The following is a 16,077-nucleotide window of genomic DNA, read 5'->3' on the forward strand; positions in this document are numbered from 1 at the left end:
GTGCTGCCTGACTGCGGTTCGGCAGTCGGCCAGGAATCCAGTTAACACTGTGTTTTATTCCTTTTTGGGGTTTTATTTTGATTGAAGGAATATGTCAACATTCTGGGAGTCCCTAGTCTTGTGATCACCATGAGACAAACAGCAGAGACTCCAGAAAGTCACTGATGAGTTTTCGTCTAAATCCGTTGAAACTTAAGGCTTTCCTATAAACAAGATATATTTTCTTAAATCAAGTCCAATTACTGAAACAAGATGGTTTATCTTCTGCAAATACCACAGCAGCTTAAAAACCCTCCTCAAATGGAAAAAAAAAAAAAAAAAAAAAAAAAAAAAAACTTGTTTCATATGATATAACTGAAAACAAGATGTTTAAGACTTTTTCACTTAAGATATTCAAGATGTCACTAGATCTTGCAGAAATTGTTACTTGTTAGGTGGTTGTGTCTTACATTAAGTGTAATGAGATATTTTGACTAGAAATGAGACAAATATACTTGGTAAGATTTTGATTTTTTGCATTGTGTACAGTTTATTAAAATGATTTAAAGACTCCAAACTTAAAAGGTCTTTGTTTAAAAAGAGAACAGCAGGGTGGTGCAATGCATCAACTCGACGGCCTGTTGCAGACGGTGGCCGAACCAAGGTGTTTTCAGGTAGACAGAGAGCAGCGTGCCATTAGAGGAGTCTCACTGTTCCTTGTTGGTCAATCCTCTGCCTCAGGTCAACTTAAACATGCAAACTGCAAAACAAAATTAAAGGGATCAAAGTCCAAGAAATAATTTAAATCAAACAAATAAACATGACCAGGCGAGGAATGACGTTAATCTAGATCCGGGACAAAACACAGAAAATATGGAGTATAAGAGGGGTACTTAGCTGGACGGAGAGGTGAAGCGCACTTCAGCCTCTCCACATGTCTGACAAGGCGTCCTCCCTCTCTTTCTCTCTCTCGGGAGTCACGGCGTCGTCGCATTCGGTCCGTATTCCCTTCGATCGGCCCTTTCTGATCTTTCCGCCTGTTGCGATGCTGTTGCGCCGCTCGATGCCATCGTTCCGTCTCTACTTTCTATACATATACTGTCCTCTCTGCACACAACGAAGCGCTGCTCTTCTCATCGTTCCCGAGTTCTTCCTGTTGCCGCTCTACTGCACTAGGAGAGGAGAGGGGGAAAAAGACGCCACAAACCGATCTCCGCCAATCACTGATCTCCTCCCCAAGTCCACAGGTGTATTCGATCTGCTCAATCACTCACACTGAGGGATAAAGGTGGGACACACAGCCCCGCACACCCACAGACACCTGTGACACTTCATACATCAATTCAATTCAATTTTATTTACATAGCGCCAATAACAATACAAAGTCTCAAGACCTTTACAAAAACCTGCCTGCAACCTCCAGATAAAGCCTGAGGGCAACAGTGGCAAGAAAAAACTTCCTTTTAACAGGAAGAAATTGTGAGCAGAACCCAGCTCATATGGAGGGACCCATCTGCCGAAGGCCAGCCGGGTAGAAACAGAAGATAGAGAAAGGGAGAGAGTGAGACACAGCGGTTAGTGATAGAAAACAAATTATAAGAGGCATAAAATAAATTATATTTGAGATATTCGAGGACAGGAGCGAGAGAAGAGTAGAGGATATGTCCTCAGTCCATCATCCCCCTGCAGCCTAGGCCTATAGCAGCATAACTAAGGGATGGTTAAGTCCAGCCCTAACTATAAGCTATGTCAAAAAGAAAAGTCTTAAGCCTGACCTTAAACGTAGAGACTGTGTCTGCCTCCCGAATCCAAACTGGGAGCTTGTTCCACAGGAGAGGAGCCTGATAGCTGAAGGCTCTACCTCCCATTCTAGTTTTAGAAACTCTAGGAACCACAAGTAGACCTGCACTTTGAGATCGCAGTGATCTGTAGTACTATGAGGTCTTTCAGATATGATGGAGCTAGGCCTTTCAAGGCCTTGTATGTAAGGAGGAGGATTTTAAATTAAATTCTAGATTTTATAGGGAGCCAATGAAAAGAATCTAAAACTGGGGTAATATGATCTCTCTTGCTAATTCCTGTCAGTGTTCTTGCTGCAGCGTTTTGAATCAATTGGAGGCTTTTTAAAGAGCTATTTGGACAGCAAGACAGTAATGAGTTACAATAGTCGAGCCTGGAAGACACAAATGCATGAGCTAGGTTTTCCTCTGACAAATGATGTTCCTAATTTTGACGATATTACGAAGGTGAAAGAAAGCAGTCCTGGACACCTGCTTTATATGAGAATTAAAGGACATATCCTAGTTAAATATAACACCAAGGTTGTTGCACAGTAGTACTGGATGCCAAGGTAATGCCATCCAATGAAACCAGGTGATTAGATAATGAATCTCTGACATCTTTAGGGCCAAATACAATGAATTCTGTTTCATCCAAGTTTAAAAGTAGAAAATTACAGGTCACCCAAACCTTGTGTCTTTAAGGCATGCTTGGAGTTTAACCAGCTGATTTGTTTCATCTGGTTTCATGGAAAAATATAGCTGGGTATCATCTGCGTAGCAATGGAAGTTTATGCCGTGCTTTCTAATAATATTGCCTAAGGGAAGCATGTATAATGTGAATAATAGTGGTCCTAGCACAAGACCCTGAGGAACTCCATAGCTTACTTTGGTATATATAGAAGAATTGTTGTTTAAATGGACAAACTGAAATCTGTCTGACAGATATGATTCAAACCAGTCTAATGCAGTTCCTGTAATCTTGATCACATTTAAGATGTAGCAGGACCATTACAGAGACAAGTCCATCATCTGTAGCTATGAGGAGATCATTGGTAACTTTAATCAGAGCCGTTTCTGTACAATGATGAGCTCTAAAACCTGACTGAAATTCTTCTAACACACCATTCCTGTTAAAATGATCAACCAACTGATTGGCAACAACCCTTTCTAAAACTTTAGAAATAAAAGGAAGGTTGGAAATTGGCCTACAGTTGGCTAAAACATCCGGGTCAAGAGTGGGTTTTTTAAGTAAAGGTTTAATTACAGCAGTTTTAAAAGACTGGGGCACATATCCTGTTAATAAAGATGGGTTTATCTTATTTAATATGGAGATGTTAATTGATGGAGAAACCTCCTTGAGCAATTTAGTCGGGATGGGGTCTAGAAGACAAGTTGATGGTTTAGGTGCTGTAATAACTGAAGTGAGTTCAGGAAGACCAATTAGAACAAAAGAATCCAAATATTAACTAGGTCCTACAGAGGTTTCAAATGCCACTGTACTTACATCTTTGACAGCTGGAAGGATGCTATGAATTTTATCTCTAATGCCAAAAAATTTATCAGTGAAGAAGCTCATGAAGTCATTACTGCTGAGGGCTGAGGGAATAGATGGCTCAATAGAGCTCTGACTCTTTGCCAGCCTGGCTACAGTGCTGAAAAGAAATCTGGGGTTTTTCTTGTTTTCTACTATTAATGAAGAGTAATATGCTGTTATACTCTTACAGAGAAGTTTTTTTTATAAGTTGTTAAACTATCTTTCCAGGCTATGTGAGCTTCTTCAGAATTGGTGGAATGCTAAATTCCTTCCGTCTTTTGAACTGCCTGCTTTGAACTACGCAACTGTGAATTATACCATGGAGCTACCCTCCTCCGATTTATGATCTTCTCTTTCAGAAGAGAATTTAGAGTTGATTTAGAGTTGTTGTTACAACCAGACAAAAGGGGTATAGGGAAGTAACATAAAACCAAGATGTTGTGGTTGACAAACAAAGGTATTCAAGTTGTTTCAACAAAAGGAGGTGAGGTACTAAGGGAACAAAGGGCGAGCAAGTGCTGTTCAAAATAACAAATAAATATAACAAAAAGAGAACTCTAAACAGACTATCTTATGTAAAACAAAATGAGAGACCTCACTGTCTAGCCTATTTAGCAATAACAAAAAAACATATCAATAAAGAGCATCCCTAAACTATTGTTTCTAACAAAAACAAATCCTTGTGCAATCAGTGCTATATACAAATCTAATCTTAGCCCAGTCCCAACAACGCACTCCACAATTTCCAAAAGAATTTTTATCACAATCTAATCGAGACAAGCTCACACCACACAAAGAACAACAAGCCTTGCAATGATGCGGCGTTCCCAGTTTAAATAGTCTGGGTGCTGCTCAGGGGGCCCTCTGATTGGCGGTACATAGTTTGATGCTCATCCCTTGGCGGTGTCGCCGATGTGACCCCGCCCTTCTGCTCCTGGACCAATCGGTACTGTCAGCCACCTCGGTCCTACATAACGGAACAGGGCACACACAGAACACACACACACATACATAGCCTTACACTGAACCAAAGCTGCACAGTGGTAACCGTAACAGTTGTACTAAGTGATGCTGTCGTGCTGTCAACAAAATAATCTATTTGTGATGGAGTTAGATTGTGGTTGCTGTCATCCACATCACTAACATAAAGCACTGAGGTAAATACTAAAGGAATTAATTCCTTATATCTAGTTACAGCATCATCAGTGTCTACCATAACGAAACGTCTTTCCAATATCAGTGTAATCTCTTATAGCAAATTCAAATGTTATAAGGAAATGATCAGACAAAAGAGGGTTATGAGAATATATTGTCAGACCTTCTGTTTTTATGCCTTATGTTAGTACAAGATTTAAGGTGTGATTGAAACAGTGAGTTGAACCATTTACATTCTGAGAAAAGCCAATTGAGTCTAATAATGACATAAACAAAGAGCTAAGACTGTCACTACTAACAGCAACATGGATATTAAAGTCACCTACTATAATGACTATCTGTTCTAAGTACTAACTCACGTAGAAACTAAAAGAATTCAGCTAAAAATTATGAGTAAGGAGCAGGTGTGCGATACACCACAACAAAGAGAATAGGTTTTTGTGTTTTCTAGTCTGGATGAGCAAGACTAAGAGTAAGGCTTTCAAACGAATTAAAGCTTTGCTTAGGTCGAGGATTAATACATAAATCAGAGTGGAAGTCTGAGTACTATCGAAAGCGCACAACAGAGTGAACATTGTATATTCTTCACTTATATTGTGTTATGAAACATTTAAATGGTACTGCTACATTTATGAGTTGTGCTTTACAAATACAGACTGTTGTCATTTGTCACCTTGGACAGCCACAAATTCAAATTTGATCTAACTACGTAACTAATTTATCTATTTCTGTCTTTAATGTACTATCTACAATCATTCTCCACAAAATGCACAATCTGATACGGCACTTCTAACTCTCAAAACAATTCACACCCAAAAAGTGATCCATATGACAAACTGAAGCGCTTCAACTGCTTCAAATGTCACTGTCACCTGACCGAACCATGCTTCAACACACTGCTTCGATGCAATTGCTTCATGAGCTACAACGCATGTGTTGGAGGCTCAGGAGTCAGAGGATCGTCGCTACTCATCGCCAGATTGTCAGCTTATCTCAGTGGTAGAGGTATTGCTCAGTAGTGTCATTATCTATCCTCAATTCCTGTATTTGCCTGAAACCCGCCTGGACCCAACTGCCACACAGTTGCAGCAGATTTAAAGGATGCACATCTATGATGCAAATCTTCTGTTACACCACATCCCAAAAGTGCTCTATTGGATTGAGATCTGGTGACTGTGGAGGCCATTGGAGTACAGTGAACTCACTGTCATGTTCAAGAAAACAGTTTGAGATGATATGAGCTTTGTGACTGTGAAGTGTAGTGTATTGCTTTTCAGGCAAGGACAGAGGCTAGCTTAACTTAACATCAACTAGGTACTTTTTTTTATTAATCACAGAAGAAGGCCTGCATAACAACAGAACAAACATTCCAGCAGCGCCCTCTGCTGGCTCGTCTGGGCCTGGACTCAAGTTATCACAAAGCTGGTTCACGCCACATCTCCCCCTTTTAAATCCACAGGAGTAACCTTAGCTATATTATGAATTCTGAACTTCAATATTTACTGTCAAAACATATGAAGAGTAACTGTGCATTTCTAGTCCATTAAATTATCAACTTCCCCTTTTTTAGGTGATAAACAAATGCTATTTAATCAATCCTTCTCTTTCTTTCTCACATCTGAAATTCTTACACAAGAACAAATCAGCAACACAAATAAACATAGAATAGAAAGAAACATTTCTAAGCTGTAGGGTAGTGGGCGGACTATCACTCCCTGGTGGAATGGGAAAGGGGCTTTATTCTACCCCATCTTGCTTCCCTTCCATCTAACTAAAGAGTCAACTTGACAACAGGTTTCACAACCTGTCCAGGGCATACCACTTTGACTCTGGGTGTCTGTGTCCTCATAGCAGTCTCTGATTCAAAACCAGTAGGGACATCCTGGGTGACAACAGTGCTGTCTGGGGTTATTGAGTTTGTCCTTGGCTGAATCTCATTAAGTTCTTTGTTCACAATCTGCAATTGCCTGCAGTTTCGTCTTATGGTTTATCCTCCTGGCATTTTCACAACGAATGACCGTGGTGTTGAACTCGCAGCCTGGATGACCCCAGTCTGGCTCCATTCTTTCTCAATGTCAGTTTTGAGACATACTCTGTCTCCCACATTCACAGCAGGAAGTGGCTTTGCTGAATATCTCCTGTTGTAGGTTCTTTCATAGGCTCTTTTGGCCTTAGCGTCATTCCGCTTCACAATCGACAAATCAGGCCAAGCTGGCCTCAACAGGTGGTTGAGTTTAGGGACTGTGGTGTGTAGTCTCCTTCCCATAACTCTCTTTCGTTGGTTCAGTGGCTGTGTCCCTGTAACTCATAAGAGCAAGCTGAGGGTCTAGTTGTTTCGGGATGCTTTTGGTTGTGCGAACTGCACAATTAGCGAGTCCGTTAGCCTAAGGATAGTACGGGCTTCATGGTGTGTGCTGTATGTCATATTTGGACATAAAATCCTTGAACTGCTGAGAGACAAACTGAGGGTCATTATCAGTAATCAGTTCTTCTGGAATTCCAAACCGTGTGAAGATGCTCAGTAACTTGTTCACCACAGCTTCACTTGTGGTCTTTGTGAAGCTCAGTATCTCCAGCCACCTTGAGAAGAAGTCCATAACTACTAAGAAGTTCCTTCCTTTAAACTCACACAAGTCAGCTGCAAGTTTTTGCCAAGGGAGCTCAGGCAGTGGTGTGGTGATGAGTGGTTCATGGTGCTGGCTTGGTTTGTGTTCGTTGCAATGAAAGCATGACAGCACCTTATCCTTCACTGCTTGGCTGATCTTTGGCCACCAAATGGCATCTCTGTATCACTCTCGACATTTGTTTAGACCTAGATGACCATGGTGGATCCTTTCCAGCATCTCGGATCTTAAGGTTAGTGGAATCACTATCTGGTTTGCTCTCTTTAGCAATCCATTTTGTTCACTTAAACTACTTTTCTCCCTGAAATTTGAAAGCTTTTCTCCCTGAAAGCTTTGTGGCCGCCCTGTCATGATGTATTGTCTAACAAGCTGTAGGAACTCATACTTTTCAGTTTCCACTTTTATGCGCTCTACCACTGGTTGGTGTCTCTCCTGCTTTTCAACAGCATGCACATATGCTTGGATGTCTTCATTCAGCCCATCGTCATCCACTTTGGACTGCAGGTGCCTCGAGAGGGTGTCAGGCACAATCAGGTTCTTGCCTGGAACATAATCGGCAACGAAGTTAAACTTCATGAGACGAATAAGAAGTCACTGACATCTTAAGGGTGCTCTCTCAAGGTCTCTGTGGTTCATGAGCGTCACCGGGGGTTTATGATCAGTCAACAGTCTATAGTTCTCTAGACCACACAAATAAAGATAGAATCTCTTGGAAGCGAGACATTCTTTATCTATCCGTGCGTAATTTTTTTCTGCTGCTGTGAGTGTTCGAGAGCAGTAAGCTACAGATTTAAGCATACTTCCATGATCCTGCAGCAGTACGCCGGCAAGTCCATAACTGGATGCGTCAGCACCTACTACAGTGGGCTGCTTTGGGTCAAAGTAGTGGAGTGGAAGATATCAATGTTTTAACCTTCCTGAAATATTCCTCTTGCCGAGGGCCCCACATCCATGACACACTTGTTTTCAACAGTTCATTAAGAGGATGCAGGGTATCTGACAAATGAGGTATGTATCTGCCAGCGTAGTTTACCATACCAAGTACACGTTTAATTTCAAACACATTGTGTTTACCAGGGCGGTAATGGCAGAAACTCTCTGTGGACATGGAGCAATGCCATCCTGGCTCATAATGTGGCCTAAAAAATGAAGTGAGCTCTGTCTTATCATACACTACTGGCGGTTAAGCTTCAAGCCTGATCTGTGGCTGGTTTCCATGACTTTTCGAAGATTGCGGTCATGTTCTTCCATTGAGGCTCTGAATATTAGAATAAGATAAGATAAGATAAGATAAGATAAGATAAGATAAGATAAGATAAGATAAGATAAGATAAGATAAGATAAGCCTTTATTAATCCCACAGTGGGGAAATTCTGGTTGTTAACAGCAGCAGACATTCAACATTCAACTTCACAAGCAGTGCACAGTGCACATATGGGTGGACTAAAAAAATAATAGAATATAAAAAATATCAAAAATATATAAGAAAACTATATTACAACAAGCAAGGCAGTGTTTACGTAAAGAAGTGGGTATGTTTATAAATATAAATGTGCATATATGTTCACATATCTCCAGTGACAGGGAGATGCAGACAGTGCAAAAAAAAAGGAGGAGGAGGAGTATTGCACAAGTACATGTAGGAGATATTACACATAATTTCACATTGTGTAGTTGTGGGTCTACTGGGAGCAGATCTGGTTATAGAGTCTGACAGCAGAGGGGAGGAAGGACCTGCGGTACCGCTCCTTTGCGCAATGTGGGTGCAGAAGCCTGGCGCTGATGGAGCTTTCCAGGGCTCTGACAGTCTCATGCAGTGGATGGGAGGCATTGTCCATGATTGATGACAGATTTGCCAATATCCTCCTGTCCCCCACCACCTGCACAGGCTCAAGACTGAGCCGGCTTTCTTCACCAGTTTGTTCAGTCTTTTTCCCTCTGCTGCCGTGATGCTGCTGCTCCAGCAGACCACACCATAAAAAATGGCCGACACGACCACAGAGTCGTAGAAGGTCCTCAGGAGGGCGATCTGCACTCTTTGGACCTCAGTCTCCGCAGCAGATGGAGTCTGCTTTGGCCCTTCCTGTATAGTGCCTGAGTGTTGTCAGTCCAGTCCAGGTTCTTGTTTAGGTGAACACCCAGGTACCTGTTAGAGTCCACTATCTCAATGTCCGTTTCCTGGATGTTCACCGGTGGCGGGGGAGTGGCGGGGGAATATCGTCCATATAGACGACTATTCCTTCATGGTCCTGCAACAACTCTTGCATTTTCCTCTGGAATATCTCTGGCGTGGACGTTATTCCAAATGGGAGCCGTTTGAAGCAATACATCCTGCTGGAGTTATGAATGTGGTCAACTTTGAACTTTCTTTATCCAGGGCTATTTGCCAAAATCCACTGACTGCATCCAGCGTGGTGTAGACTGAGCTTCCAGCTAATTTGTGGAGAATGCTGTCAACAGTTGGTAGGACAAACGTTTTACATTTTCATTCAACTTTGTGAGTACTACACAAATCCTTACTTTTCCTCTCAGCTTGAGCACTGGCACCATAGGTGAAACCCATTCTAGTGGTCCTGTCACACACTCAATAATGCCATTCTCCTCCATCCTCTTCAACTCCTCCTCAACTCGCGGAAGGAGTGGAATGAGTATATGGCAGGGTGCTGCAACACTGTATGGTTTTGCGTTTTCTTTAAGGACTATCTTCCACCTCCATACACACCCACTTCTCCAATGTGCTGTATCAAGCCCAGGTAAACTGCCACTGATCTACTCAGCAAATTGTCGCACGTTGACTTTGCCATTATTTCTCTAAAATAACAGTCTTTAGTTCCTCTCCCTTTTGTTACCTTTATTTTTGCCAGAAACTGTCCCTCATGGTCCACTTTTCCTCCTGGACTGTCAATTTTTGATATGACTGGTCTCGGCTTTGGCCTTTCACAAAGTCAGGCACTGGTCCCTTTTAAGAGTGCGACCACACCTGCCACATTTTCTTCTGTCATTTTCATTGTGCCCACCTTTAGCCCCTGTGACTTTGTTTTTCGACTTACTTTTATATGGCTTTGTCTTCACTTCACCAACATGTCCTGCTGCACCGATCTCACTGTTCTGGAGCTTCACTAACTCCGAATGCCTGGCCAAACCGCAGCTTTTTGTAAAGTGTGTCATTGGTCATCTGCTGTTGGAGTGAAAGATCTTTGTCTTTGATTCCTATGACAAGCCTGTCACGTTTCTCCTCTTCTTTCTCATAAAAATCACAGTGAGCAGCGAGCTCATACAGATGCCTCAGGTATTGTTCAATAGTCTGGTCTGCCCCTTGGGTCCGTGAGTGGAAGGGTGCTCACTCAAAAATCATGTTCCGCTTCTGCACAAAGTGCTCCTTAAAAAGACACAATACATGGTCAAAATCCTCTGCCCCTTCGTCCTCCGTCAAGTTAAATGACTTGTACACTTGTTCCGCTTCTGGGCCCATGGAGTATATCAGGGCATTCACTTGGATGTCAGCAGACTCATTAGCAAGCTTCGCTGTGACCTGGTACATCAGAAAGTGTTGCTTCAAGTTCAGCCATTCCTCCGGTTTGGCGATATTGAACTGCTCCAGCGCTGAAAACTTTGTCATCTAATGCTGCTAATCTCCGACAAACTGTTTCAAAAATGCTGCGTGTTCACTTCTGACACCATGTGAAGTGTAGTGTATTGCTTTTCAGGCAAGGACGGAGGGAGCTTGACTTAGCATCAACTAGGTACTTTTTTTATTAATCACCAAAGAAGGCCTGCATGACAACAGAACAAACATTCTAGCAGTGCCCTCTGCTGGCTAGTCTGGGAGTGCACTCAACTTACCGCAAAGCTGGTTCACGCCACAGTGACATGGTGCATTATCCTGCTGGAAGTAGCCGTCAGAAGATGGGTACACTGTGGTCAAAAAGGGACGGACGGACATGGTCCGCAGCAATACTCAGGTAGGCTGTGGCATTTAAATCATGCTCAAGGGCCCAAAGTGTGCCAAGAAAATATCCCCCACACCACTACACCTCCCGCAGCCTGAACCGTTGATACAAGCAAGCATGGATCTATGCTTTCATGTTGTTTACACCAATTTCTGACCCTGCCAACGGAGTGTCGCAGCTGAAATTGTCAAACCAGGCGACACTTTTCTAATCTTCTAGTGTCCAATTTTGGTGAACCTGTGTGAACTGTAGTCTCAATTTCCTGTTCTTAGCTGACAGGAGTGGCACCTCTTCTGCTGCTGTAGCTTATCTTCTTCAAGGTTCAACGTGTTGTGTGCTCAGAGATGGTATTCTGCATTCCTTGGTGGTTACAAGTGGTTATTTAAGTTACTGTTGCCTTTCTATCATCTCAAACCACTCTGCCCATTCTCCTCTGACCTCAAGGCAAGGCATTTTCGTCCACACAACTGCTGCACACTGGATATTTTCTCTTTTTTGGACCACATTCAGATGCGTGGTTTGAACTTCAGCTTGATCACCTCTAGATGCCTAAATTTTATATATATATATGGTAAATGGTCTTGCTCTTATATAGCGCTTTTCTACCTACTCAAAGGTACTCAAAGCGCTTTTACAGTCAGAGACACATCCACCCATTCACTCACACAAGCACACGCACATTCACACACCAGTGCCAGTTGCACTGGGAGCAACTGGGGGTTCAGTATCTTGCTCAAGGACACTTCGGCATATGGCACACTTGGGGGATCGAACCGCTAACCCTTCGGTTCATGGACAACTCGCGCTACCTACTGAGCCACAGCCGCCCCCATATATGCTATTATTAAGGACAGAAGAGTGGTTATACATAGTGCTACATTATTATTAGAATGTAGCTATTGTACAGACCTCTTCATTGATTTTTTTGAACATGTCTCCCAGATAGTGGACGACCCATCTCGTTTCGGGTGCAGATAAAAAGATTTAGCTTCTGGGGGACATTTAGAGACATATTTCTTAAAACTTTTTACTGGACACAGGGGATCACTGGACCTGGTGAACATGAAACCTCTTAGGTTTTCCTTGTGTGGGTCGTTCAGATCTTTATGAGTTTTTGTTTGAGGATTCTGTGCTAGACTGACGTATTCAACGCTGTCCTCATCTCTTTGGACGATGAAGGATGTCATCGTCAGGTCACAATTCCCCTCCCTGCCATGCCGAGCCAAACACAGCTGGATGTCAAACCACACCTTTCTGACGAGTCCGAGGGGGGTATCAGGAGACTTTTCTTCAAGTTCCGACTCAGGGATACGAGGATGGTGGAAACTGGTGTCTTTCTCACTCTTCCTGTAGCGCTTCAGCATTGCCTTGAAAACAGCATTACTTGTCTTGAACATCATGTCGCTAATGATGTTTACGTCTCTTAAGTGGCAATTAATGCCGACTCAGAGACTCCTAAAATTGGCAACACTGTATTCTCCTCCTTTCTTGGTCAACTGGACAGAGGCATAAAACAGCCGCAAAATGGTAAATGGTCTTGCTCTTATATAATGCTTTTCTACCTACTCAAAGGTACTCAAAGCGCTTTTACAGTCAGAGACACATCCACCCATTCGCTCACACAAGCACACACACATTCACACACCAGTGCCAGTTGCACTGGGAGCAACTGGGGGTTCAGTGTCTTGCTCAAGGACACTTCGGCATATGGGACACTCGGGGGATCAAACCGCTAACCCTTCGGTTCATGGACAACCCACCCAGGTAATGTCATTGAGAGTAGTGGCAGTGTAGCTCTCAAAGTGTTTTAATTGCCCATTTCGTGGTTTTCTTTCTGTTAATCTCATCCTTATCATCCTCTAAATTGTCCAGTTCCTCCGGTGTCACCTCCTTGTGTCGCATCTCCTTCTTCTTTTCATATTCTCTTCTCTCTTTCTCTTATGCGGCATCCCAGTCTTCAAAATGATCAAATTCACCAAATAGGTTAAAGTTAACTATAAAATAACTAATTTTGTCAACTGTATTTCCATTGTGATAAACAAACTGAAGTGAAGACACTGTAAACTTGCAATGGTTACCAAAGCGTTTCAGCTAGTGCAATCATTTACAACTGTCATCAGGTAATTTGACTGGAACGTCTTTGTGGGTGTCCATTATCACTTTTTAACGTACACCCCGCAGCCAATCAGATTCGAGGATTCACCCAGACAGTGGTATAAATATATTTATACCATGGTCTGGGTGGAAGAAACCGTTCTCGGCGTTCATTCGTTTCTGATAATGGACACCTCGTCGGGCATTATCCCTTACTTATGTACCGTATTTTCCACACTATAAGGTTCACCTAAAAACCTCCAATTTTCTCAAAAGCTTACAGTGCGCCTTATATCCGGTGCGCCTTATATAGGGACCAATATTGAGCCACAACAGGTCTCGCAACTACGGTAAGCAGCCGCCGACTTCATTTTCCCCCGTAGAAGAAGAAACGCGCGGTGCATGCTGGGATATATGACTGCGCGAGGCGTGCCGTTTCATTTCCATTTGTGTGTTTATGTAAAGACCCCAAAATGGCTCCTATTAAGAGACACGCTTACGACGCAGAGTTTAAACTCAAGGCGATCAGTCACGCAGTAGAACACGGGAATAGAGCAGCAGCGAGAGAATTTAACATTAACGAATCAATGGTGCGGAAGTGGAGGAAGCAACAAGATGACCTGCGCCAAGTAAAGAAGACTAAACAGAGTTTCTGAGGGAACAAAGCGAGATGGCTGCAGTCATTCATCTCTTCACCGCGATGATGCCAAAGAGCTTTTTCTCCTGTGATAAATAACACCGCTCCGCTGCCTTTCCTCTCGTAACCGATAAACTACCGTATTTTCTGCACTATAAGGCGCACCTAAAAACCTCCAATTTTCTCAAAATCTGACAGTGCGCCTTATATATGAACAAAGTTTTAAAATACGGCATTCATTGAAGGTGCGTCTTATAATCCGGTGCGCCTTATAGTGCGGAAAATACGGTATATATATTCTCCTCGGGTTTAGATCTCACCGTATCATAATTTTTATCCAGCTTATCTTTTATGTCAACAAATATTCATCCTGCTCTGACCACTAGAGGGGGCACTTAGCTGTGAAAGACCTGTCTAGTTTGGTGTGGAAGAACTTCACTGACCTGCACAGATTCCTGACCTCAACCAGATAGAACACCTTTAGGGTGGATTAGAGCAAAGAACTGGAACCAGACCTTCTTGTCCAACATCAGTGTCTGACCTCACAAATGTGCTTTGAGAAGAATGGTCAAAATTTATATTATAGCAGCAAAGGGTGGGCTGATGTCATAATAAACCCTATGGATTAAGAATAGGATGTCTCTTAAATTCATATGCGTGTAAAGGCAGATAAGCAAATACTTGCGGCAAAGAGAGCAGAATAGACTTCTTTAACAGATTATAATTGGTAGAGTTGAGACGTTCACGAATTAACCGAATCTTTTGACCGGCTCATTAACATGAAAGATGGCATCCGAGTCTCGCTTGGTTGGGAGCCATTTTTTTTTTTATCTCTCCCTGAGTTCACACCTGGTTCACACAGATGCTCACACAAGCGCTTATTAGAACCACAGGGCAACGCCCGACCCCCTATTGTTATCCCGCGTGTTTCAGCATAGCTGTAGGGGCTAGGCCTTGGGGCAAAGCGAGTTATACATTAAAATGTGCGGTTTGATCGGGATTGGTGTGCTATTACTTTTCTTTCCAAAATACGAATCACATCACATCTGGATATCAACATTTGCCCCAGGCTGTCAGAGTTGCTTAATCTAAATTACACACCATTACTGAAATCAGTATCAGACAGTCTCCTCCGCTGGATGAACTTACCACTTTCATTATTAGGCCGTATAGCACTGATTAGAATGACAATAATTCCCAAAATAACCTACCTATTCACAATGATTCAGTCTCAACCCAGTACATCATGGTTTAAATCCCTAGATTCAATTATAACAAAATTCTACCGGAAAAATAAAACGCCAACAATCAAACTCACAACTTTACAGAAATCAAAAACACACGGAGGACTTTCAGCACCAAATTATATACCAAAATATATTATATATTTATAATTACTACCTGGCAAACCAACTACAATACATCCTAAAATGGATCAACCTTTATCAGTCAGACAGCACTTGGTTAGACATAGAACAGGCAACTTGCAATAACATCACTATCTCAAATCTCCCATTCCTCAGTCAGACAATCAAACAACTTCAGTGTTTTAGAATGTTAACAATTTCAACCAACTCTGAAAGCCTGGTGGAAATTCCACAAAATCACAAACTTATCATTGGCACCTTCCAAATTCACACCACTCTGGAACAATCCCAACTTTCTCAGTAATAACAAAACACCTTCCCACATGATCACAAAAAGGCATAACACACTTAAAACACATAATCCAGGAGTACAGCATTAGGAGCAACCAATTTATGGAATACCTTCAACTCAAATTATCAATTCAAGCAAAATACAATATCAGAACCATTCACTTAGATTTACCCCCATCAATTTTGAACCTGATTAACATCCATACAAAAAAGAAAGTCCTTTCAATGTATCAAATCTTTTTACAATCTGACACAACCCTATCCATACCTACATTAAAATGGGAAAAAGATCTGGCAATTGCTCCTGATGCTGACCTCTGGGACCACATCGCAGAAACATTTACTCCATGTCTAGAAATGCAAATCTACAACTTATACAATATAAAATACTTCACAAGATTCACTACATAGAACAGAAACTGGCAAAAATGGGATCCACATCAGAAATCTGCACAAACTGCATGCAAAATAAACCTGACACTTACCTTCACACATTCTGGCACTGCACACCTGTCGAACAAAATCACTTTCTGTTTTCTTGGGTTGCCATATCCCCCTGTCTCCCTCCCTCTGCTTACTTGACGACACCTCTGTGTCAAACCTTACAAACCCAAACAATAAACTCCTACTGGTGGCCCTAACCATCACCAAGAAAACTATCCTCA

The 16,077-nt window shown here is 42.2% G+C and overlaps 1 long non-coding RNA gene across 1 annotated transcript; it reads right to left on the reverse strand.

Moving 5' to 3' along the window:
• Positions 1-507: 507 nt before the first annotated feature.
• On the reverse strand, positions 508-1,223 carry LOC125017831. Its single transcript, XR_007113891.1, has 2 exons — positions 873-1,223; positions 508-739 (listed from the first exon to the last, which is right to left on the reverse strand). It is a non-coding gene; the product is annotated as an uncharacterized LOC125017831 (long non-coding RNA).
• Between the last annotated feature and the right edge of the window lie 14,854 nt (positions 1,224-16,077).

This window comes from Mugil cephalus, chromosome 12 (assembly GCF_022458985.1).
Source record: "Mugil cephalus isolate CIBA_MC_2020 chromosome 12, CIBA_Mcephalus_1.1, whole genome shotgun sequence".
Taxonomy (NCBI): domain Eukaryota; kingdom Metazoa; phylum Chordata; class Actinopteri; order Mugiliformes; family Mugilidae; genus Mugil; species Mugil cephalus.